Genomic DNA, 26,062 nt, shown 5'->3' with positions numbered 1-26,062 from the left:
AGGCGTTTCTTGCGAGTCTGTACTATTGGGCTTGTGGAACATTCTGTGACTCATCTCTGGCACCCACTGAAAAATTATGACTCAGAGGAAGTAACACACACATCTCAGAACATTCTTTGTGTACTGCGCCGAGAGTGTGTATTTATGTGAGTGTGATAGATGTTTCGTTCTTGTGAGTTGTGCGCTGTTAAGAGTATATGAATCAGAACAATGTGGCAACTGATTTGTGAAACTCGTTGTTTTGTCTGTTAATACATTTGAAGGTCATATGCATGCGTTTTATTTTGTATGTTGTACACTTGTCTGCTCAGTGTGTGTCATATGTACGCATGTGTATTCTGCACGTGGGTGTGCGTGCATGTTCTAATGTGGCATTATTTCTATGTGCAGCCTCGGCAGCATTTTTCCATGCGCACATGAGCATGTTTACGAGCGACTGTGTCGGTGGGTGTGCGTGGAGTTTATGAGGCCCTTTGAACGAGAGCTGTGGTCCCAATTATCTGTTAGACCCCTCACCCTCGCTCACACAATCTCCTTTCTCATCTCGTCTCTTACCCCCTGCCCTGGTCTACCCTCCTCAACCTGTCATTTTCCCCTCTTAAAGGGGACAGCACCGCCTCGAGAGCTTAGGAAGAGGGGATTTCTCCACATAAAGTTGAAAAGAGGATTATCATCCGTTAGTAGGCTTCTTCCCTCAGGTGCAATGTCTTTGGTTTTAGTGCAAAGTTCAGAAACCACACATTTTTTTGTACAGGCGGCACCGTCTTAAAAGGTGCATCCTTTCATGTTAAGTATGCATGTGGGTTTGTGTAGGGGCTACATGCTGTAACTATAAATTATAGTAGTTATTTTTTGGTGGATTCAAAAGTATTTGAACGCCTGTCAATTACTTAATGTGAAATTTGTTGCATTGACCAGTTTGAAGTTTAAAGAGATAGTTCACCCCAAAATTAAAGTTTTGTCATCATTTACTCACCGTCACATCATTTCTGTATGTAACTACGGAAGTCAGTGGGGACCAACAACTGTTTGGTTCTTCAAAATTCTTCAAAATATCTTCTTTTGTGTTTAACATGAGAGAAAAACTTACACAGGTTTGAAACGACATGAGGGTGAGTAAATAATGACAAAATTTTCATTTTTAGGTGAAGTATTCCTTGAAGCAACTGATCCAAAGGTAAATTTCCTCTCAAGTTTAAGTTTTAAGACTATTTTTTAGCAATATTCATTTCCCATATTTTCATGCTTACATCATCATAGCACGTCACAGTTCTGGAACAAATGAGAATCTCAATTTTTTTTTCAATAGAGATCATGATTCTGAAGAAAAATACATTTTAGTGTTTTACGAAGCCTTTTAGGACACTAAGCTTTATTCCATTTAAAAATATAATAAACAGATATATGAATCAAAATAAAAAAATGTTAAAAGTTACATAAAACATTTAGTTTACACCATTTTAAGGTAACATGCCAAACCTGCTTAAAGAACATTTTCAGTGAGGGTTAGTTTCAAAATGTTAATTTACAAATTAATAAATTTACAGTCTTATGAATACATTTATACATTTATACTTTCTACAGTCTGTTACAGTTTATAAAGTCATAAATTAAACTTTACTCAGAATAAATTAATTAGTTCACTGATTTTTTTTTAACAAATGCTGAACAAAAAAAATTGTGTTTTTTGAATCTTTGAAATGAATGATTTAGTGACTTGGTCACTTGTCAGCACCTACTGGTGCAACTATGTATGTAACCTGCAAAAAGATTTATTGACAAATCTTTGTCATATGGAATCTGAATAAATAAGCTTTCCATTGATGTGTGGTTTGTTAGTTTATGACAAAAGTTGGTCAAGATACAAATATTTGAATATCTGGAATCTGAGGGTGCAAAAAAATCTAAATATTGAGAAAATCACCTTTGAAGTTGTCCAAATGAAGTTCTTAGAGATGCATAATACTAACAAAAAGTTACATTTTGATATATTTACGATAGGAAATGTACAAAATATCAATAATTAATATCCTATTGATTTTGGGCATAAAAGAAAAATCATTTTGACCCATTCAATGTATTTTTGGCCATTGCTACAAATATACCTGTACTACTTAAGACTGGTTTTGTGGTCCAGGTTCACAAATAGTGATTATTACAGTGACCTGTCTATCTATGTGCTTAGCTAATCAGATTTAACATCAGTATGCTTACTTTTTATCCATATTTTCCATGAAGAGATATTGAATTGAGCCTCATGACATTTTCTGCTAAACATGCTGCACAAAAACTGAGAGCACCTATGTAAACAGGAAACTCCTTTTGTTGTTGTGAAGTTTGCTAGGTTGCTTTGGGTCGGTGGTTGAGGCTGTTATAAGAGAAAGGGTATGCGTTACACACAGGTGTTTTCAGGCGGTGCGGTGCGTCAGCGCTCCCCTTAAATGACCTGCAAGTTTGCTGTAACTGAGTCACTCTGCAGTGAGGTGATGGATGCCTGGTGAGTCATCACTCGAGATCGCTGGCAGGTGGAGGGCTGTGAAAAGGCTTTTATCGGCCTCAATGATTACAGTATGAGAGGCGCAGCTTGATGCGTGATGATTCATTCAGAGCTGAGTATGTCTGTACTGAGCATTCTTATTCAAACTGAGCAGAATCTGTGCATACAGATACACATTGTCAACATCTTCAGTCAGTGTACTTATTAGATTCTAACTAAAGAGTTTAGAATTCCCATTCATTTCAGTACTTGTTACTCGACTAGTGCGTGCAACCCTAGATATTTGCAAGTTCTAGGTGTTTTTTGTTTGGTTTTTTTTAACCTGAGCTGTATATGCCATGTGATTAATTGTACATCTCATTAGTGTTCATTTCCCATTGACTCTCATGTGAGGCGTCGATCACATAGAATATAACTGCACACATGCAACAAAAGAATCAATGGTTGGGGTTCACGCAAGGTTTGTGAAGCAAACATATTGAGCAGATAGAATGACACAGCTGTATATGACCACACAGATATGCTGAGAGAGAGCTGGGTGTTGTAAAATGATTTTATTAGCTGTCTTGTGTAGGAAGGTTGTGGAATATAGCTGGATATTGGTTTAAAATCAGTTCTTCAGATTTGATGAACTTAATGATAAAAAAACAATCCATGCAGTGTTTTTTAATTAATCTGTAAAAATAATATCCACTTTTTCAAAATCGAGCCATTCTCAGATGCCTGTCAGTGTGGTGTTACACAGACAGAGGCCACTCCCACGATACTTGATTGACATGAGCGTCTTACCTCATATCAGCTGTCTCAGTCCAACCTCCATTGTTTCGATGCTGGAGCAGGGATGGAAGTTAGACAAGAATATCTTCAGTTGAGCGATTGAGGTGTTGTGTTGCTGGATGTAATAATGAACATAGTGGTCGACATTTACTCCCGACACTGAAGATGCAGTGGATTACGTTTGTTTGTGAAAAGAAAAGTGTCTCCCGATCTACATAAATGTGTCTCTTTTTGCGCGAATCAGTCGTGATTCAGCTTCACTTACAGCAGAAGTGAGTATAAGGGTTTTTTTATTAATCTTTGCGATACCCTTTCCTAATAATGTGCTAGTTAGCAAGTTTAGCGGGTAAATGCGGTTAAATGCGGCTAAAGTAAACAGGCTCGTCACTCCACAGAGAGTAGAGAGGGGCGGGGCAAGCAGAGCTCATTTGCATTTAAAGGAGCAATCCCCTCAGAATGGGATGATTTTTGCAGAGCTCATTTTGACAAGGTAAAAAGGGTGTTGTTTTACACAACCGTTGAGAATTTTTAACCAAAGTATATTATAGACTTTTCATTAAGACCCTAAAGAATCATATCAGCTTGTGGAAAATGGGCATCCGATGACCCCTTTAATACAAAATTCAGTAACTACATTAATATTGTGAAAATTATTTTTCACATATTTAAAAATGTGTTGTTGTTTTTGGCAAAGCTGTATTTTCAGCAGTCATTACTCAGTCTTAGTTGCCGCATGATCCTTCAGAAACGTTAGTGTAATATGCTGACTTGCTGCTCAAAAAATCAAACATTTCCTATTATTATTATTATAAAAAAAAAACATCTAACTTTTGAGCAGTAGTGTATGTTTAATCTATCTTTAAAACAGGAAATTAACTGATTTTAGGCTGAGCAGCATCCTATCAGAGAGAGACATGAACCGTCTTGCTGTCTGAGCAAGATCCTGTTACTGCTCCTTGAGTTGGCAAAGCTCCAGAAAGAGCTGAGAGTTTGTTTTGCACTGAAAGATGACACTTACCTGCGTTTCCTCACTTTGATGCAGTGGTAATACAAGTAATCCTTTTTTTCTAAACTTCACAATGGAAAAAGCTGCAGTTTTAAAAAAAAAATAAATTACAATTTTTTCTGGCCAATTCATCGTCATACAAAATCAAACATTAATTTGTAGAAATGCAGTAGCTGATGTATTTGTGAGTTAAAGGTGGCTTATTATGCCTCTTTTACAAGATGTAAAATAAGTCTCAATGTCACCAGAGTGTGTATATGAAGTTTTAGCTCAAAATACCTGACAGATAGTTTTTATAGCTTGTTAAAATTGCCACTTCTAGGGTATGAGCCAAAACGCACCGTTTTCGTGTTTGTCGCTTTAAATGCAAATGAGCTGGTGTTCACGCCCCCCTTTTCAGAAGAGGGTGGAGCTTTAAGAACCACCCAAAAAAAACAAAACAAAACAATCTCACACACTGAAAATGTCAGAATAGAGCTAATAGAGCCGAGATCATCAGAATGGCGGGATTTCTCCCTACAATGATGTGTATGTAGGGAGAATCTGGAAACGCGTGTTCGGAGAGACTGAATGATTTATTGGGATTATAAAAAATAAGTGGGTAGATTTTTACCATTACAGGCTGGTTGTTTTCACAAACTGCAGCCACACAACTATGTTCAAACACCTCATAAAAGTGTTTTTTGCATAATTGGTCCCCTTTAAGATAAAAACAGGTTTACCAAGATGCACATAGAATGTAGTTGTAAGCTGATCATGTGGTCGCCATCATCTTAAACATATTTGTCATTTCTTAAGTGCCAAAACTTTTGAGGTTACTGTGTGGCCCTTTAAGACAGCAGTTTATAATGAGCAAGTGCGTTTTCTTGCATAGAGTGTTCCATAGTATCATCAGAGAGTTGAGATGGATTTATATTTCTTTCCTGAACATGATCCACATTTAGTGTGGGAATTCACATCCCTGTTTAATAAAGAGAGCAGATTAGCAAGCTTTCACAGCCTTTGTGTATCTGCAGAGTAAGAGTCACAAAGGGACAGATGGGATACCACACAGATGGAGAAGATGCTGATTTATTTTCATCTCTTTATGGCGGACAAAAACTTGAATTACCATGTACCATGTCCTCTCAATGTAGTAATCATCCCTGGAATAGTTATATGTTGGATAATACGGCTAGAAATCTAAATATGGCATAGTTATTAACCTAAACATGACACTGGAAAATATTTGAAATGCAGGTTCCAGGTGGAAATTTTTTGCTTGGGACATAATGAAAGATCACACAAAAACCTCTGACATACTTTAACATATTTTTTGTCCTTCTCATTCTTTTTCCGTTTTTTTTTCATCTCTGCAGTCTGAGCCATTACAAATCCATTGAAGGATTAAAGGTGCTAAAAATAGGCACTTACGCAAAGCGGGACTTAGTGCGCTGCCTCCTTATAAACAAACAAGCATGGATCTGCGCCGCTGGCCTAGGCGGGCCCGTCTGCCCAGTGCTACAGGGAGTCATTTGTGGCCTGTGGGAGGTTGACCTCGGTCAGGCGCTGTCGGATGCATGAGTCGCTCTCGTTCGCTTGCTGCCTCAGAGATGCACGCAGACATGAAGGCCGGTATCCAACGTGTGGGAGTCGTAACACCACAGACGGGCCTAAACTCTTAATGATGCTAAACCGCATCCGTGGCTAGCGGCACGCACCGGCCCTTGCTTTTTCTGAGAACTCAACCCAGACAAGACCAACTAAACCGGACCGGACCGACAGTCTCAGACGTGTCATTTCAAACTGCTGAACTGCTACATCGCCCGTCTGCAAATAGAAACAGCTTCCGTGAGCATTTTCACTTTGAGGCGAAACTGGCAAGGGTTGAGTCCAGAATGGACATTTTCATTTCTTTCTGTTTTCTCTTGCTAATTGACTGTCATCCACCTGTTTTTCACTTTTTTTTTCATTCTTTTAGACAAGTGATGATGAAGTCTAATTGGGTCTCTTTATTTTTCAGCACTTATCATAAAAAGGTTAATAATTTAAAATTTAAAAAAAGGAAGTTCTATGTTTCATTTGTGGCGTCAAATAGCATGTACAGGTGTGCAGTGGCACAAAGTTAAATGAATAGTGCACCAAAAATGTAGGGATGTCAGTAACAATTATTTTGGTACTCAAGTAATCGGTCAATTATTCTGATTATTAATCGAGTAATCTAATAATTAACTTTTTTTAGGCAATAAAATAGCCCTAAGCAAAAAAAAAAAAAAAAATAGCCTTTTAAGGTAATTATATGGTTTTATTGAACAAAACTGTAAAAATACGTAATGTATTATAAACAATAATAACTCATGTAGATTATGTTTTACATCAAATGTCTACAGAGGGCGCCAACAGCCTGACGATTGCTTTTACACTTTACTGCGCGGTCTAATCCTTGTTTAATATTGACGAAACAACATTTAATTCAAATGTCCACCTAATCTTTAATATGTGGCCATTTATTTATGACAGAAATGCTACAGCTACTGTAGTTTCTTCAATATGTGGACATCAAAACGTCTAAACTCAGAGTGAGGGTTTGAGCTTTTATTTTGAAATCGCAATGAACAGTTAGCATATTGAGAAAGATACTGATGTATTCTCCTGTGTTTGCGTAGGTTTATAAATGATTTACCTTACAAATCTGATGAAATAACGCATGTTGCTAATAATTAAAGCGCATATATTAAACCTGCATCGCATTTATTTGACTACTTGAATCATAGCGTTTGTAAATTCTTAATAGTGTTATGCTTTACTGTGATTTTTAAATGGGTTTAATATGAGGCAAAATAGATTTTTTGCAGTCGAGGAATACTCTTAATAGAATCGAGGAATCTTTGTAGCCTTTGTAGCTACATCGCCCGTCTGCAAATTGAAACCGCTTTTTTCGTTTTCACTACAAGGTGAAACTAGCGAGGGCCGTTACTGAGTTTAGAATGGACATTTTTCTTTCTCTATTTTTTGTTCTTTCATGCTAATTGTCTGTCACCCTCCTTTTTTCAGTTCTCTAAGACAAAGATAGTGTGGTTAAATCCAAGTCTGTTTATTACTCAATGCTTGACGTATCATATCATAAAAAGGGAGGCAAATTATTCAAAATGAACAAATGGAAATTTCATCCGTTGGATTTGTGGTGTCAGAAAATTAACATGTACAGTTGTACAATGGCACACAGTTGAGCTCTGCTTCAAGCAGTTTCGTTTAGTAAGATGACACCTGGTAGTTTTTCGAAAGCTTCTCACTACATATGGAAAATGTGGTTTCCAAAGAGGGGCTCATTTTTACCTGTCCTCACTGTAGTGCTGAGTCATTTAGACTGACTCAAGATTGTAACAGCCTCTGTCTGTGTTTAATTCCCTCAGTTTTAATCTGCCACTGAATGACTAACCCAGGCCAGGCTGAATCATTCTAGAGTAATTTTTCTTCTATTGTTTGGAAATGTACAATTACATGTAATATCATGATCACTTTATGAATAAGTTACCGTTTGTTCTCTTTCTTATAAATCTGCCTCTTTCTTATAAGTCGTCTTTGTAAATTTTTCTTTAGTACTTGTACACATGTGACGCTACCTGTGAAAATGCTTCTGTTTTACGTCTTTCCAATTAAATACAACATTTTTGCAAATTATATTTTCAGCATAACAACTGAATGAAAAGTTGAATTTAAAATTCAATCTTAGCTTTTCACAATCTGGAAATTTTGTCTAGTTTTCTAGTTTTAAAGAGACGTGTTCAGTGAAGATTTTACTTATCACACCTCATTGGGTTCAAACCTACAGTTTTTTTTTCAGTTACAAACCCAGATATTTAACCTCTGAGCTACAATCCGATCTACAAAATTGTCTACAATGTTTTGCTTAAATGCTGATAGCACTGGTTTTTCAGATGTTTGCTATATTACTTGGCATACACTTTACAAAACTCTCTAGGTATGTACAGTAAATTAAATACACATAAAAATCCATGTGGAGCTACACTAGGTAAAGACAACAGCTCTGCAGTTCAGCTGGTCAGTACGCCCCCAGAGGGGCCCTTAGGCCCTTCATGCAGATGTATGTGTGAATGCACCCAGCATCGCTGGATTCTGTCAGCACTGATGGAATTCAGAAAGATCTGCATTGCTGTTCTCCAAGGCTGCACACCGTGTTAAGATTCGGTGTTTTAATCAAGATGGAATCAATATTCTGCAAGACTCGTATTGATCTCGATGCTGCCAGTGACCCTACATCGGCTAGCAAAATTCTGCGGCATAATCAGTATGAAAACAGATGCTACATCTTTATTGACACAAAACAGGCCAAGTGTATGTGTGTGTGGGTGGATGTCGGTGTGCAAGAAAAAGAGGCAAATTGCTCGCATTTTTAGAGCCTCTCAGTGGCTCAAATGTTGAGTTAAGTGAAAGCCTTGTACAAAAACAGTTAACGGTTAATATTTGAATAGGTCAGCAGCAAGAATCCCACATTCCAAATGTCAGATGGCTGATAAAGGAAACCCTGTCACCAGCACAAAGCAAGCAGTAGGCAGATGCCTCCCACAGTCTGACATCAGTTACACACTCCACAGGTTTAAGCTGATCTGAATATTTCCACCGTATGTTTATGTGTGTGTGTTTTAGAGAGAGAGAAATATTTGTCCTCTCGTTCTGAGTCAGCCTCATATGTGTTTAACCCCAAACCCACAGCTCAGTCTCAGTTGCGCACACTTGGGATCATAACCTTTAAAACTATGATTTATCTGAAGGAGCATGTATGCACTCACACGCACACAGACAAATACATGCCGTTTAGAGGGGAAAAAAAACATGGGTTATGACTTCATTAAAGAGGAAGATGAAAATAAGGGCAATAATGTCACAAAATGTTGGTGATTTCTCAAGTTGTCTAGACCTCCACGCAACCATCTAAATGTCTTTTTAATGCATGAATTTCAGTTGAGATAGCAAATTAAATGCAATTACAGTTTGAATGTAAAGACAGATTAACTGTTAAAAGAAAAAACTTTGAATTAAGTTTTTTTTAACATGATAGATAAATAGAGAGAAAAGATAGGGAGAGAGAGAGAGAGAGAGAGATAGATAGATAGATAGATAGATAGATAGACAAACAGACAGACCGATAGATAGACAGAGAGATTGAGAGATTGACGGATGGACAGATAGATATACAGACCGATAGAAAGACAGAGATTGATGGACAGATAGATAGATAGATAGATAGATAGATAGACAGACAGACAGACAGCCCGATAGATAGACTGATAGACTGACAGATAGACAGACAGAGAGACTGGCGGACAGTAAGATAGATAGAAACTGACGGACGGATAGATAGACAGACAGACAGAGACTGACGACAGATAAATAGTTAGACAGATAGGCAGATAGATAGATAGATAGATAGATAGATAGATAGATAGATAGATAGATAGATAGATAGATAGACGGACAAACAGAAAGACGGATAAATAGACAGAGAGATTGACGGACAGACTGAGAGATTGATGGACAGACAGATAGATGGAGAGATAGAGAGACTGACTGACTGACTGACTGACAGATAGATAGATAGATAGATAGATAGATAGATAGATAGATAGATAGACAGACAGCCCGATAGAGAGAAAGAGATTGATGGACAGATTGACAGACAGACAGAGACTGACGACAGATAGATAGATAGATAGATAGATAGATTGACAGATGGATGGACAGACAGATAGACAGAAAGATAGAGAAACAGATAGATGGATAGATAGAAAGAAAGACAGACAGATAGATAGGTAGACAAGCAGACAGATGAGAAATAAACAGATAGATAGATAAATGAGTTTAGCAAGTTTAGCTAAAAAAAAAAGGAAATAAGTGTTTTGACCGGCTAACATTAGACATCTATAAATAGTAGCGGGGGGCCCTAGTGGTCAGCTTTTGCTGTATGCGCAGAGGGGACCTATGCTGTGCATCTTTAGCTTCCTATGGCAGTGTCGGGCCGTGCGGTCTGAGGCTTTTGTGGCCCCTGATAGTCTGAGGCTCACTCAGGCCCTGTCCACAATCCTGTCTTCTCTGTTATTTTCAAAAGAATCATGTTTTCACACCTTTATTTTCTCATTTGCTATATTTGTCTCTCAGCAGCTGAGAGCCATGAACGGCAAACTGCCGTTGTTTTGGAAACCTACGTGTCTTACGTGTGTCTGTGACACACTCGCTAACAAATGTATACCTCTATGTGCTTATATTAGCTCTTAGCATTTTGTCACCAGGGCTGCCAGCCTGATATCTGATCCTGAGGGAGTCCGTTCTCTATTTCTACTGTGGAACTTCTCTAAACTCATTCAGAGACTGCATTTTATCCTAGGGTAAACAGCAGGTGGTTGTATTTGGAGTACTATAGAAATAAAATGTTTGACGACCTCATCATAAAGCCATAGTTCCCTTTTAAATGAATAGTTCTTTGAATGAATACTGGACAGGTTTGCAGAACAGGAACAAGCTACTTTATCAATGAAACAGCCATTGTAGTGACTCAAATGTTAGCCTTGAACACTGGTCAGTGTAACAGTTTCCATCAAAAATATTCCATGTATGGGAGATGCAGTTTCAGTTAACACAAGCACAAGTTTCTGTTTGTCAAATAAGAGAAAGTATGTACAATGAGAGTTGTGCAATATTTAGCTGCACATATACAATATGTGCAAATGTTCATATTCCATTTAGACTCAAAAACACATGCCACAGTTTATAACACACTTACCCTGTGAGTGTAGATGTGGGTGGCACTAAGTGTCATTTCTTTCCTATGGGGAGATTTTCCATCAGTCTACATTTCCTCTATTGGTTTGAGGTTTGTTTTGTGCAAAATAATATCCTGACAAATCTAATGTGAATTCACTATGTGCAGTTGAATTCTTCCAGTGATGCAGTTGTGCATCTCATCTTCTAAAATAGTCTTCTGACAGGCCTAACCACCAGTCAACAGGGTTTGTTGATTCAGCAGTGGTCAGGCTTGTGCCAATGGTGTGTGATACTGTATCTTTGTGTGAATGGATTTATGAGCATGCAGGTGCATGCATTTTGTAATCATATAAGATATCTGTGATGTCTTAGGTGAAAACCTGTACAGGGCAGCTGCAATAATGCACTCAATGATTGATTGAGACTAGCTGTAGCTGAACTGTTTGTGTGTCTGGAAACGCAAAGAATTTGCTTGAGGTGCTTGAGGATTATCATTGCAGGATGTTATGATTCTCTTTTTGTTTAAGATAGGAATACCTGCTTTTGTAATCACAGCCTGTCAGTCGGCTCAAACGTGACAATCTATGTATGCATGAAATGTTGACTTGTATTCTGTAGATAGATAGACAGACACATAGACGGAGACAGACAGACGGAGATAGACAGACAGATGGAGAAAGACAGACGGCGATGGATGGATGGGTGGATGGATGGAGATAGATAGAGAGAGACAGACGGACATAGACAGAGATAGATAGACAGACAGATGGAGACAGATACACAGTCAGACCTAGATGGATGGACCAACGAATAGACAGATGGAGATATATAGACAGATAGAGATAGACAGACGGATGGACATAGACAGACAGACAGGTAGATAGACAGACAGAGATAGATAGATAGACAAACAGACAGACAGAGATAGGTGGACAGACGAAGATGGGTAAAAAGACAGACAGACGGAGGTAGATAGACAGGCGGAGGTAGATAGACGGAGACAAATAGTCAGACAGACAGGCAGAGATAGATAGACAGACAGGCAAAGACAGACAGACAGGCGGAGATAGATAGACAGACAGACAGGCAAAGACAGACAGACAGGCAGAGATAGATAGACAGACAGACAGGCAGAGATAGATAGACAGACAGACAGGCAAAGACAGACAGACAGGCAGAGATAGATAGACAGACAGACAGGCAAAGACAGACAGACAGGCGGAGATAGATAGACAGACAGACAGACAGATGGAGATAGACAGGCGGAGATAGATAGACGGATGGAAATAAATAGAAAGACAGACTGAGATAGACAGACAGAGATAGATAGACAGATGGAGACAGACAGACGGAGATAGATAGACAGATGGAGATAGACAGACAGACTGAGATAGACAGACACACAGAGGGAGACAGATAGATGAAGGTAGACAGACAGAGATAGACAGATAAACGGAGGTAGACAGACAGACAAAGATAGATAGACAGACAGAGGTAGACAGACAGAGGTAAACAGACAGAGATAGACAGATAGACAGACGGAGATAGACAGACAGACTGAGACAGATAGATGGAGACAGACAGACAGACAGAGATGGATAGACAGATAAATGGAGGTAGACAGACAGACAGATAGAGATAGACAGACAGACAGACAGACGGAGATAGAGAGACAGACCGAATAGGTGTTTTTCACAGCTTTCCCAGGAATGTAAAAGGTGTTTGACTTCATTTCTGCAAGCTGGAGTGTGAACAGAACAATTTAAGAGTTTCACCTTTGTGTGAATATGGTTGTAGCTGACTGTTTTCACAAGAACACTGAAATGTCTTAATGAATTGCATTTTACCTTGATTTTTGAGGCGTTTGTGTTAGATTAGTTATGGATTAGTTCTCTATTTCTCAGGGTGTGACAGGTGCAGCTTAGCAGCAAAGATCTGCACCCTTTCAGGCGTAACATAGTGAGAGTGTGTGTGTCCTGTCTGTTACCATATAAGACTTGCTCATGACTCATGCTGCTTTGTGACCTGCAATGTGGGAAGTCATGATTCATACAAGCTACATTTAATCAACCTCAGCTCAAAATACTCCGGCATGCGTGACCCTCCTCCCCTCCACTCACACACACAGAGAAACGATCAGCTCTCCAGATGCCGTCGCACTTGTGTCATTGTGCTTGCAGTGGCCTGAGTTCAAAGTTAGGTTACGTAGATTTGAAGCAACATGAAAGTTATTTACTTCAGTGGAATGGCTTTGTTTATCATTGGAATTTCCGGGCTATCCCAGCATCCCTTGCACTGACATGGTTCTGCTGTGACATCATTCAGAGGTAACGCTGCTTCCATCAGTTCACGTGCTTTCTGTTGTGAAGGCATTTATGACAGGAGTTCTGATTTTGTTCTGTTTTACGTTTAATCAACTGGAATTTGAGAAGTAAAAATGTAAAAAGTTTGAAATTTGCTATATATATATATATATATATATAAAAATATATATTTTTTTTTTTTTTTTTTTTTTTTTTTTTTTTATTTATGTATAGACATTCTGACATGCTTGTCTGGGGTTTTTGGAAAATGTTACAGCTTATACAAGTATTAAATTTCAAATTCAGATGTAATCTTAAGCAACCTGCATAAAGCAAACTGCTGACCCATGAAACGTGTGGAAAAGATGTGCTAAATGAGTGAATCAATCTTCTGCGATCAGCACATCCCAGAATGTGACCTCTGATTGCCCTATTATACAGCCTGAATGTTTCATATTATAGCTCAGATAAACACCGCCTATCTTGAGCAGATTCCAGGCAGACGTTATGATTTTTTTTGTACTGATTGTTTTTCCTAGATGGCTGATCTCATGTGTGTTTAGTATTGATTTATTCCAAGAGTGTTTTAGTCTGTGTTTACCTCAGAGAACGAGTCCAGTGGTGAAAAAAGACTAGTTACAGCGACAGAAAGCGATTGATTTCTCTAGCTGCTAGGCTAAAAACATCCGAGGGTCAGTAATATTGTCCATGTGTAGTGTCGTGTTGTCGCTTTTGTTATTTTTACTGTGCGATATGTCTGCGACACGCGGTAGGGGTCGTCAGAGATTGATGATGATGGGATCTGGGCTTCTGTCTAGCCCAGCTGTACAATAACTCAAGCAAAGCCTTGCCCCCTCTACATTTTCCATTATGAATAAGTCGCACTCACACACAGCTGGCAGTCCCAGTCATGAATAATTAACAATGTCTCAGCGTACTCCAGGAAAGAGAGGGAGAAAGGGATGATGCATTGCTTTTTCTCTCCCTAGGGGTTATAGCACAAGCAGACAATACTATTGATTTCTGCCTGAGCAAGAAGCACTTGAATCCATTTAGAGATTGAGCTGGGCTTAATGAACACAGACATGGCTTCATACCTCTGCCTTGAACTTTCCACAAGCAACCAGATCACCGTCCTCACATTTGTGAAGATGTGTGTGTTGATGTCAAAGGGCTCTGTAAATCGCCAGCCCGACGTCCCAGTCGGGATACCACGTGTATCACCGCCCTGCCCGATGGGCTACCCTTATGAAAAAAATAACCATGGTTTTACTACAAATAAAACCAAAAAACATGATTACTGTCGTTAAACCATGGCAACCACAAATTAACCATGGTTTTGCTACACTAACCATAGTATAGCCATGGAATTTGTAGCAAAACAGTGGTTGTACAAATGGTAATCAATACATATAAATTTGTTTTATTTATTTATTTATTTATTTTGCTCATTTAAAAAATGATCGGATCTGTGACTTAAAATCTGGAATATGATCCGAATATGGACTATGACTATATAGTGTGTGTGTCCAATTATATATAGATAGATAGATAGATAGATAGAAATAAAACATTATTATTATATTTTATATTTATAATATAATATCTAACATTTTTTTTAATTAATTAATTAAATGTTAAAAATTTTATGATTTAAAATTTAATTTAAATTTCTATGTTTAATAAATTTAATAAATTAATTAAATCTAGCATGATCCAGGGTTATTATTGGTGACTAAAACTAAAACTATAAATACAATTTTTATTACTTGAAAAAAAAATTAAACATTAACTGAATTAAAATGTAAACTGAATAAAAAAGTAAAGACTTAATTTAATTTAATTTAATACAATTTAATTTCAATAATATATTATACTATAGAAGAGTAATATATTATTTTTAATTTGTTTTAATTATAGTGTAATCAAGGGTTATTAATTAAACCTAAATTGTAATTATTTAATTAATTAATTAATTACAATTGTAGTTTTAGTTAATAACCCTGGATTACACTAATCAATAATTAATTAATTAATTAATTAATAAAAAAATACAATTAACTGAAATAAAAACAAAAAAAAACTCAAACTTATTTTATTTCAGAGTTACCAAGGCATTTTCATTTAGTTTAAGTTGAAGTACTAAAATAACCAAAAGTAAATAAACTGAAATTTAAAACTGAAGCTTAATATAAACCTGCATTAAAAAGAATAATAAAAATGACAAAACACAGAAAAAATACATAATAAATGACAATAACTAAACTGAAAAAAGAAAATATAAAACTAAAATCTAATTCAATTCAATATTAAGAAAAACTATTTTATTTATATATATATATATATATATATATATTATATATTATGTCTAGTTTGATCCAGGGTTATTAACAAAAACTAAAACTGTAAATAACAATAATAATAATAATAATAATAATAATAATAACAATAAATGAATAAATATAATTAACTGAAATAAAATATACATAGAAATTCAAAACTTATTTTATTTCAGCTAGTTCTCAAGGCATTTTCATTAAGTTCAAGTACTAAAATAACCAAAAAGTAAATAAACTACCTATATACTGTGTGTAGTTTCAAAAACACAAAGGAAAAATATTTGACCTTAATCTGCAGTGAGGTCATAAGGTGGTTATCGGTATATCGTATACGTAGAATATTCTTATTACGTCTGCTGTGGCTGCTGCTTGTGAAACCGTGCGGTTGGGTTGACTTTAATCTGATAAGCGTGTCTGAAGTGACTGAAGTGAGCTCAGATAACACTTAGTTGTGTATTCAGCACAAAAGACTCAGTCAGGATGTCGGTCAAGGCTTCCAGGGGCATTATGGTATGTCGGCATCGAACAGGCATATTCCCAATCGATACAAAGATCTAATTCCTTGACTGACTGATTTTTTTTTTTTTTTTTCGTCACAGCCTGGAATCAGTCAGATTTGATCCTAAACAGCCAAATATGTCAATGGCAGGTACTTCCAAAAGTAAAAACACAGCTTTATTAAAGGTGAAGTGTTTAGAAAAAGTTTGGGAAATACTACGAAGCTTTGTGCGTGCAGACGCAGAGGTCACCAGTCGTTTATCTGCATGTGGCTGAACTGGAAAGCCCCAATGAAAGAATAAAGAAAATCCCTTCTTCCTGTCCTCTCATTTCAAAGTCTGTCTGTTTTTGTCGTTTCACACTCTAGTCACCTGGTTTTTGCAGTTTTCTCTCTTGTCTGTCAGTACCTGTCATGTTCATGTAAATCACTGACAAACCTGTTAGTAATACTGAAAGAAGGGTGTTGAATGGAACGGAAGGCGACCATCAGCGATTTGGTTTCTTACACTTTCACGAAAACCTTGTTCCTCTGATGTTTGGGGAGGTATGCGTTTAACCCAAGTCTACACATAGGGCTGTGTCAATGCCACTGTGACCTTATTATACCTCTTACATAATGCAAAACACCAGAACTCATTGACCTCTGCTGACAGCAGGTGCCCGGTGTGATACTTATGTATGTGATCATTTGTGAATTATGGTGTCAAGACCCAGCCAAAGTTAAAGAGGCTTTAATTAGTTCTCAAGTAGATTTATTGGGGATGAAACTCTCTCATGGTCCCAGACAAGGGCAGGATAGGAGTTAAGTGTTCTGTGAATAAGCTGTTATTAGCTCTGTAATGATGATAAGGGTGATGTGAGCCGCCCGATGCAATAAAGTGAGGAGGGATGAAGGTGAAAAATTAATGGTTAGGCTTGAAACTCCAGGTCAGGTTGATACAACAATCTAAACGGAGTGTGTTCTTGCATTTATAAAAGCTAGAAAGCAGGCGCTGAGTTGAAACGGAGCTTTTTAGAAGATTTACTGCCTTGATGAAATATGGGACTTAAATTTAGTAGAGTGCTAAAAACTACATGGACAGGTGATGTTAATATATACATGAGCATTCAAAAGTATTTGTGCTTCTCCAAGGCTGCATTTGTTTGATCAAATCGATAATATTGTGTAGTATTATTAGTTTAAAATAAATGTTATTTATTTAAATATATATTCAAATGTAATTTATCTCTCTGATTGCAAAGTTAAAAACGGTTATTCCACTTTTTATTTGTGGAAACCATTCATTTTTTTCAAGATTTCTTTGATTAATAGAACGTTTGAAAGGACAGCATTTAAAATAGAAATCTTTTGTAACATAAATGCATTTACTGTCACTTTTGATTAACTTAATGCATCCTTGCTGAATAAAATTATTAATTTCTTTCAAAAAAAAAGTCTTTTTGAACTGTAATTTATATACACTACCAGTCAAACGTTTTTGAACAGTAAGATGTTTTTTTTTTAAGATTTAAAGTCTCTTCTGCTCACCAAGCCTACATTTATTTGATCCAAAGTACAGCAAAAACAGTAATATTTAAAAATATTTTTACTATTTATATCTGTTTACTATTGGAATATATTTTAAAATGTCATTTATTCCTGTGATTTCAAAGCTGAATTTTTGCATCATTACTCTAGTTACATGATCCTTCAAAAAATCATACTAATATTCTGATTTGCTGCTCAAAAACATTTAATAGTATTATTATAACAGCTGAGTAGGATTTTTTCAGGTTTCTTTGATGAGAAGAAAGTAGAAATATCATTAAAAATATCATTTTTTATCATATCTTTCCCCAAAAATAAAAAATAAATAAATATTATACTAACTGGAAGCTTTTGAATGTTATGGTGTATAATGTTACAGAAGTTTTTTTTTTTTTTTTTTTTAAATTTCAGATACATGCTCATCAAAGAATCCTCAACTGTAAAATATTGATGATGATGATGATGATGATGATAATAATAAATGTTGAACAGCAAATCAGCATATTAGAATGATTCTGAAGGATCATGTGACACTGAAAACTAAAGTAATGATGCTGAAATTTCAGCTTTGATCTCATGAATAAATTACATTTTAAAATATATCCAAATAGAAAATAATTATTTTAAATTACTGTTTTTGCTGTACTTTGGATCATATAAATACAGTCTTTGTTAGCAGAAAAGACTTCTTTAAAAAACATTAAAAAATCTTTACTGGTAGTGTAAATAAATAAAGTGTACACAAAATGTGTGAATACTGTTTTGCATGTTAACTAGCTATCTTGAGCGAGCATGAAAAATCCATTTTTTGAGCAAATGTACTTTGCCCTCTTTGAACTCCCTTTCCATTATATTGTATTCTATTCTATTCTTTATAATTGGATGCACAGACAGAGCAGAGCAATATCTTGGATGTGTGCTCTGATCATCACACATCAAACGCTTGGCACCCACACACGAAATCTACACTTCAGCTTTTGCATAAATGATGAAATTGAAACGAATTTAGTGGGAAAGTGGAAATTTTCTGCTCTTGTCAGTAATAAGAAGTGAGTTGGTAAAGTCTCTTGACCTTTAAGAAAGAAAAAAGTACATTCCTCTTAAGTGCGTAGGAGAGCCACACAGAGAAATGATAGACTTGATTATGTTTGGCACTAATGAAGCATGATTACATGTATCTTGGATATGCAGTTAGCACTGAGAATAGTAATTGACTTCCATTAGGAACATCACTCTGAAAGTATTTATGAAGTCATTTTATTCTTATCAAGAGCTTGTTACATGTGATTGTCCAAGGTTAAGCTTTTCTACATCTGTAGATCCATCTGATGAAGCTTTTTTTTTTATTTCATCCATAATAAAAATGGATAATGTGCTGTTAACTAGTAATTATTGCAAAATAAAAACAAACAAACAAATAAAATGGTTTTGTATCATCCTAAAGGCTATTTCCCTATAATGATTGTCTGAATGTACAATTTCCTGCTAATTACAAGCCTTCTTGCCAAATTAATAAATAAAAGGATATGAATTATGGATTTGAGAAATGATTTTTAATGTGAGAAGAAAGAGACCGCAGAGTAATGTAGGAAATCAGCTGCCTAGTATGATTATACAGTTACACAAAAATATTTGATCACAGAACGCTGTGACTAACCAATCAGAATCAGCTAATTCCAGTGAACTGAGTTAAAAGAAAACTTACAATCTTATAAAAGTCAGTTTTTCTTCACATATTGAGTAAACACATAAAGCTTGCTTTTTCTATCTTGTTTATCTTTGTGATATTTCACAGAGGCTACAGTTAATCATGTAATTATTTCCACCACATCCAGCACCAGTTTTCCCTTAGTCAGTGGAAGTATGATTAAAAAACATGACAAAAATCCACATTCATTCAAAGCTTAATTAAAAACATCTGGCAGAGACTGCAAACGGGTCTCCTGATGATGCATTTGCATGTTTGTTTAGATTGTTTTCATTCATTGAGCGTCTGGCAACCTTGCAGTCTCATGAGATCATAACCGTTAAGAATTAAAATAAAATCTGGAATAAAAAAAAAATTGTAAATATCTGTAGAAGAACAGTTTCATCCTTTGTATCCATTAAATAAATATTATCATAAATGTGGTACAGTTGAAGAAAAAAAACACTTAGTAAGCCAAACTGTGCCACAGGCTTGTTTACTCCAACCGCACCCAATAATAATTTCTTTTCCCTCTAATACGCTTTGCCTTATACCAAATAAGCGTATTAGTTCCTCATTTGATCTTAATCAAAGACACCTACAGGATCAATAGTAATGAGTGGAATGAATGTATGATGCACACCTAGATTATCATTTTGGAGACGCCCACAAGCCTTTTATGTCATTTCATGCACCAGTATGCACAACTGGAAAAGAGCGACTACAGCTGAGGAGGCTTGTGGATGATCTTCAGACAAGCACACTTGGTGCTGGAATGACTTCCCTTTGAGGGACTGAAGTACCATTTACCTTTATTACTGTAGTCAAGAGTGTGTTTGATGGAAAAAATCCATCTTCTGTCAAATATTAAATCGAGAACAACAACACTCGGCGTCTCGCAAGCCCGTGGCGTGTGAAGAAGGTCCGGAGAGGACTGTTCCCGCACTGCTGCGTGTGAATCTAAATGAGAATCTGTAGCCGGTGGGTAATTGTTTCAACAAAGCAGAGGAATTATACTCATTCCGGGTGCTTGTCTTTACATATTACCCTCTGTAACAAGAGCTATTTACTAGGATTCCTACCTAATTAGGATAAATAATTCTAGCAGGGCTGTTCAGTGAGCCCTGTTCAGCTGAGTCCAGTGCGGCAGCAATCGAGACCGTCCTCTGCCGCGGATGAACACTCTATCAAACGTTGCTCTAAATGTCCATTATTGTCATTCAGGCCCACTGAGACAGAACCATTAAAAGGGCTCCATTAGTGAGTGTGCACTTTTGCCAGCGTATGCGCATGTGGAATAGTAGGATTAGTCATACAGGCTGATGATTAATACCCAGCAGAGCTGGAATGTAATGAGCCATTAAGTCTGTTTCAGTGTCAGAGGGTTGAAGGAAATGTACTACTGGATGGAAGTCTCAGATCACAAGCCTGTACGAGATTGCATGTGTGTGCACACGTTTGTCTTTTTGTGTGTTGGTGCACACGTGTTTACTCTGATTGCACAAGGTAAATGGCTTTTAACGGTTAATAGCCAATAATTACTGGTGGAAAGGAAACCTGTCAAACTGCAGGTTTAGTTGATTGTTGTCATCGTATATAAAACTACTACTTAGTTCATCGGATCATTTGCCGAAATGGAGAGTTGAATGTAAAGCTATATTGTGCTAGGATTTAATGCAGTGATTTGCATAAAGCAAATCAATTGATTTTTACTCTTCATCTGCAGTAATGGTAAAATGAGTGTCGGTAATGATGATGCAATCTGCCGTGCTATAAACTGCCGCTAGTAACTGTTGAGTGGCCAACAATTTGAGAAAGGTTGCACTTCGCTTAGGAAAAAAATATGCTAACACAGTTTCACTGTAATGGTGTGTTCACACCAAGTGCAAATTTAATTGTTCCAGAGAGTAGGTTACATACAAAGACAATGCAAAGACTCAAATAGAGGCGAATTCACGCCGGGTGACACGAAATACACAGCGCGTTTGTCACGAACGTGCGATATTTGCAATATAATCGATTCACATTTGAATCGCTATTCAGTCTTCTAGCAATTTGCATCGATTCACAAATTTTCTAAGTTAATATAAAAATAATAGCATGCTGTTGTCGGAACAAAACATCAACAGCAATGGAGGAGGAAAAATAAATACATCCTGCCCCATTTTCAGCAAGGGCAAGTGTTTGGAAGAATATTATATCAATTATTGATCTTTTGTTATTATGGGAAGTATTCGGAAAGGGACGGAAGAAGAACAACGCGTTCTACAAAGCCACTAAAGGGACATGGTTAGCTGCGCTAGCGGTAGCCATAATATATATCTCACTTACCACATAAAGAGAGTAAGGAGAGATGACTGATAGGACGATGGCGAATGATTTGCTGATCCCGAACACCACTGACAAACATCTAATCTTGTACAATATGCGGTAAGTAGGGCTACTGTCACTCTGTGTGATCGCAAATCTCGAAAGTGAAAGTAAAACACAAACGCGCATTCAAAAGTGGTTTTCTTTAATAATAACGGCTCCCTGATGCCTGCAATTTCTGTACAGTATAACTACCCAATGATATAATTGCGAGAAAAAGCACTGAATTTTTTTTTCCTCCCATCTCTTATTTAGGGGTTTCGTAGTACATGCCATTTCTTTCCTGAACACGGTGTGATCGCGTTCAGACACATCCCTAATTAGAAGTGTAAAGTATTTTAGATTTATTAGGAAGGTAATGCTTAATAGGAAACACTGATTTCTTGAGTCAAGACTACTCATACTATAGACTGGTGTGTTTTTGTATTAAATACTGGTGCGTTTGATGTCCAGTGTGCACAAAACAATTTATGAAAAATTGTGAGTCATGATTAAAAATCGAAAAAAACGTGACCACAAGAATCAATCTGAATCAAATTGTGAGTCACCAAAATATTCCCTCCCCTAATATTTGCCTCAATCACATGTTCCACACAAGATGAACATTTTCAACTCAAGTGAAAAATTTGCATAACACATTCGTAGCAAGCCAATCAGCAAAGAGCTTATTGACACATCTGGTCCAAGTGTGCTGCACAAGTCTTGAAAAGTGAAAAGTGAAATATTAACATAATATTTCACCTACCTGACCAGAAATAATAAGTACAAACACAAATGTTGTCAAGGTTCTTGCCCTGGAAATCCTGGTTCAGTTTGGCCAACCACAAACGCCTTTTGTTCCTCAGACGGTTTTTGCCCTCTTCTCCTTGATTTGTTATCACTTTTGGCAGTCTGTATGTGTGACATTAGTGACATTGTTTACATTTGGTGACAGCAATATGGCCAATTGATGATGTGTCATGAAAACACTCTATAGGACATGGTTAGCCACTTGCTAGCAGTAGCCTGTTACATTGGAGTACATGACATTTCACTTACCACATAAACAGAGTAAGAAGAGATGACTGATAAGACAATGGCGAATGATTTGCAGATCCTGAGCACCACTGACAAACATCTAATCTTGCAAAATGTGTGGTAAGCACAGCAGCTCCTTAGTACACACAGAGTACGTGTGATCGCAAATCTCGAAAGTGAAAGTAAAATGCGAGCACGCCTTCAAAACAATTTCAGTGACCCACATATTAATAGAGGCTATCTGATTCCCACAATTTATATACAGATAATTACCTAATGATATAATTGTGAGAGAAAGCATTAAATTATATATTTTAACTCCCATCTCGTATTTATTTCTTTTAGTTTTTCTGTAGTACACATAATTTCCTTTCCAAACGCAGTATTCGGATTCGGACACATCCTACCTTAACTTTAGATCAATTTCAAGCATCCTTGCTGAATAAAAGTATTAATTTCTTTAAACAAAAACCTTACTCTGACTGCTTTCACGCAGTAATGTAAAACAAACAAAACAAGCTGTTTCTGAATTCATTAATACATCAGTAAATTAACTTCACATTGATCCTTTTAGCAGCATAACAAACCGTGATTTAAATTTTGAATAAATTACACACACAAAGTAAGCAATGTGATAAGAATGCTCTCTTTGTAATCACTGAATGTCACTCAGTCTGTCAGTGTAGCTGTTTATACTGCACAATAAATCTCTTTTTTACACTGTGATTACATCTTGTTGATTTATAGTGGAAGCATTCTTTGCATGTTTTTGATGGAACGATATATTTAAATCAGTGCTGATACTTTCCATTCATGACTAATTGCAATCTTGATTTTTCGGATTAATTGTGTTACCCTAGTAGCTAGCAACTGTCTATGGTCTAAAGTGTATTTAGAGCTGAAATTGTGGCATCTGCATGGAAACTATGATTATCATGGTAATTTTAGTAAGGCATGTGTGTGGAGATGGTCACAGGTGAGTTGAGTGTTTTCTGTTGACGAAGCAGCGCAGGCGGCTTTATTCTGTCAGAAGTGTTCTGCTCTGCAGCAAAGAGTGTCTGTGGGGACAGGGAAGAGGACACACATCACAGAGCACATCATATGCTGTCGTTCCCCAAACCGCCATGTCAGGCTTTTCTGCAGAGCGCAGGAATACAACAGCATGCCCATTCCACACGCAGCATTGCACCTCTATGAGGACTGAATCTAAGCTGTCGTTTACTGCTGTTAGCTGAGATATTTAAACTAGGTTGGCAGGCATGGAAACACCCAGCTCTGCTTTGTTGGAATAGCAAAGCTGTGAAGAAGGCCTCTCATGGCTTTGTTTATTTTTAGGGTCTCCAATGAGTTCGCCTGAAATCTGAAGCCAAGTGGAGAATGTTTGAGTGCTAATTATAAGGACATTGGGTCACTGTCCTTTATATCAGGAAAATGACTGCTTTGTTCAAAGCGGTCAAAAGCCAGAGAGAGTGAAAGAGATAAAGAAAAGGGCTTTAGACAAAATTTAATCATGTAGATAAGAGATGCATTCTTCAGCACTTTAAAACTGAAGTATATGGTGATGTACCAAAGCCTCACTGAAAATAAAACACGCTTATATCTACATTTTTCCCAAATTTCAAAAATGTTACTACACATACATGCAATCAACTGTATTTTCCAGCTCAAATAACCACTAGGTGCTATAAAAACCAATAGCTTTTATTCTTTTTTATCAATAAGACTTATTATACATGGTTGTTTTGCACAATGCTGTATTATGACCTGATTTCTGATGTAGTAAACTTGCTTGGTAGCTCACCCGGTACAGTGCAATGCACTTGCAATGCAGAGCACCTGAGTCCTGTGAAGCATGAGTGACAACACTCGATAAATTAGCTCAAAAAGTTGTAGAAGCAAGCTAAAATGGCATTGTTTTGTGTTTTTGTCTCGTATTTGCTTTAGTTAACGTTGTTGCTTAACTAAGGATTAAGGTAGGGTTTAATATAGATGGTACAGGTTGAAACAGGTATGTTTTTTTAACAAGCTTGGGTTCTTCACACCAGTTTGAACAATTCATTCATAAATCAGTCTGAAATCAGGTTCTCAAGTCAGCACAGATAGTTAGTCACATAGTCCTGCTCTCCAGAACACTTTGAGAAGACAATTCATTGAATAGGAGTTGTTTATGCAAGTAATGAACTGTATTTGCATTGCTTATTAAAAAGTTGGATCCACATTCATTCGTCTTTGTCTTGAGGGTATTCATCTCTGAAAGTAAGGCTTCATACTCCGGCTAATCGACTGGTTTTAGATTAGTCTCAGTGCTCTGGTAGTCTTCCAGCCCCTGGAGCAGGCAAAAGTAGAACGCGAGCGACAGCTGTCGGAAACCCATCATGGAGCTCTGCTTTTGATGTGTGTGGGAGTGTTCCTTGCAAAACCAGTTAGCTGCCACGGTTAACAAGATTGAGAAAGGCCTGCAGAATAAAAAGAAGAAAGGGAATGGAGAGAGAGAATGAGACAGAACGCAAACCCCTTGCATCCCTCAGCAGTTCTAATCGGTAACACGGCCGAGAGTAGTCATTTGTGGCGAGTCTGTGTGCATGTGCATCATCCTTTTGTGCACAGAATGCACACATCTGAAAATCCCAGCATGGAAAGAAAGCACATTCCAATTTTGAAATAGTGTGTTTGGCATCTCATGAACCTTGCAACCACATCTGGAAACATTATTCTTGGAAGACAGGTCATTATCCACCAAAGGCAGCATAGAAAACATATTTAGAGCGAGGAAAGGAAACAAAATGAAAAACAATAATTGGAGTGACCAGTAGGACTGTTGTCCAAATGTCTGGGAATGTAGGACACAAACTTGCTTATACTTAGGTACAGTTCAGTCAAATCTCACAGTTGGAAACCGTTTCCTGCACCGCTATCGAATCTTCAGAAACATGACAAAAGAAATAATAATTTACCTGAGATGCGAATGCGTTTGCAGTCTGTATTGAATGTGATGCAATAATAATGTGGAGAATAAGCTTTTTCAGTTATGACAACTCAGAAATGATTGTCAAATCTTTATTGATGTAAATAAAATGTGCATAGGTTTGGTCTTGGCAGACTAGGACTGCTACACTGCTGCGGAGCAAGTACAAGGAAGATCCGAATGAACATCCCTATACAGTAGCAAATCTAGGCAGGTGCTGGGGAGGTGGAAGGCTAATATGAGACACGGCATTCATTGAATACCGCCTGGTTATATACATTTGAAGTCAAAAGTTTACATACACCTTGCAGAATCA

At 37.0% G+C, this 26,062-nt stretch overlaps 1 protein-coding gene across 3 annotated transcripts in view; it reads left to right on the top strand.

Moving 5' to 3' along the window:
• bach2b (BTB and CNC homology 1, basic leucine zipper transcription factor 2b) overlaps positions 1 to 26,062 on the top strand; it is a 118,950-nt gene that overhangs the window by 54,731 nt on the left and 38,157 nt on the right. The window contains exon 1 of one of the 3 annotated variants that reach the window (XM_051138121.1): positions 12,942 to 13,366. The exons of the other annotated variants lie outside the window; for them this stretch is intronic. The gene's annotated coding sequence lies outside the window, so the exon portion shown is untranslated. Of the gene's footprint in view, positions 1 to 12,941; positions 13,367 to 26,062 lie in introns of those variants that run through there. 3 annotated transcript variants of the gene reach the window in all.

The sequence above is a fragment of the Labeo rohita genome, chromosome 20 (assembly GCF_022985175.1).
Source record: "Labeo rohita strain BAU-BD-2019 chromosome 20, IGBB_LRoh.1.0, whole genome shotgun sequence".
Classification (NCBI taxonomy): Eukaryota; Metazoa; Chordata; class Actinopteri; order Cypriniformes; family Cyprinidae; genus Labeo; species Labeo rohita.
Note: the sequence above shows the minus strand (reverse complement) of the source record. Positions and strands in the feature narration are given on the sequence as shown.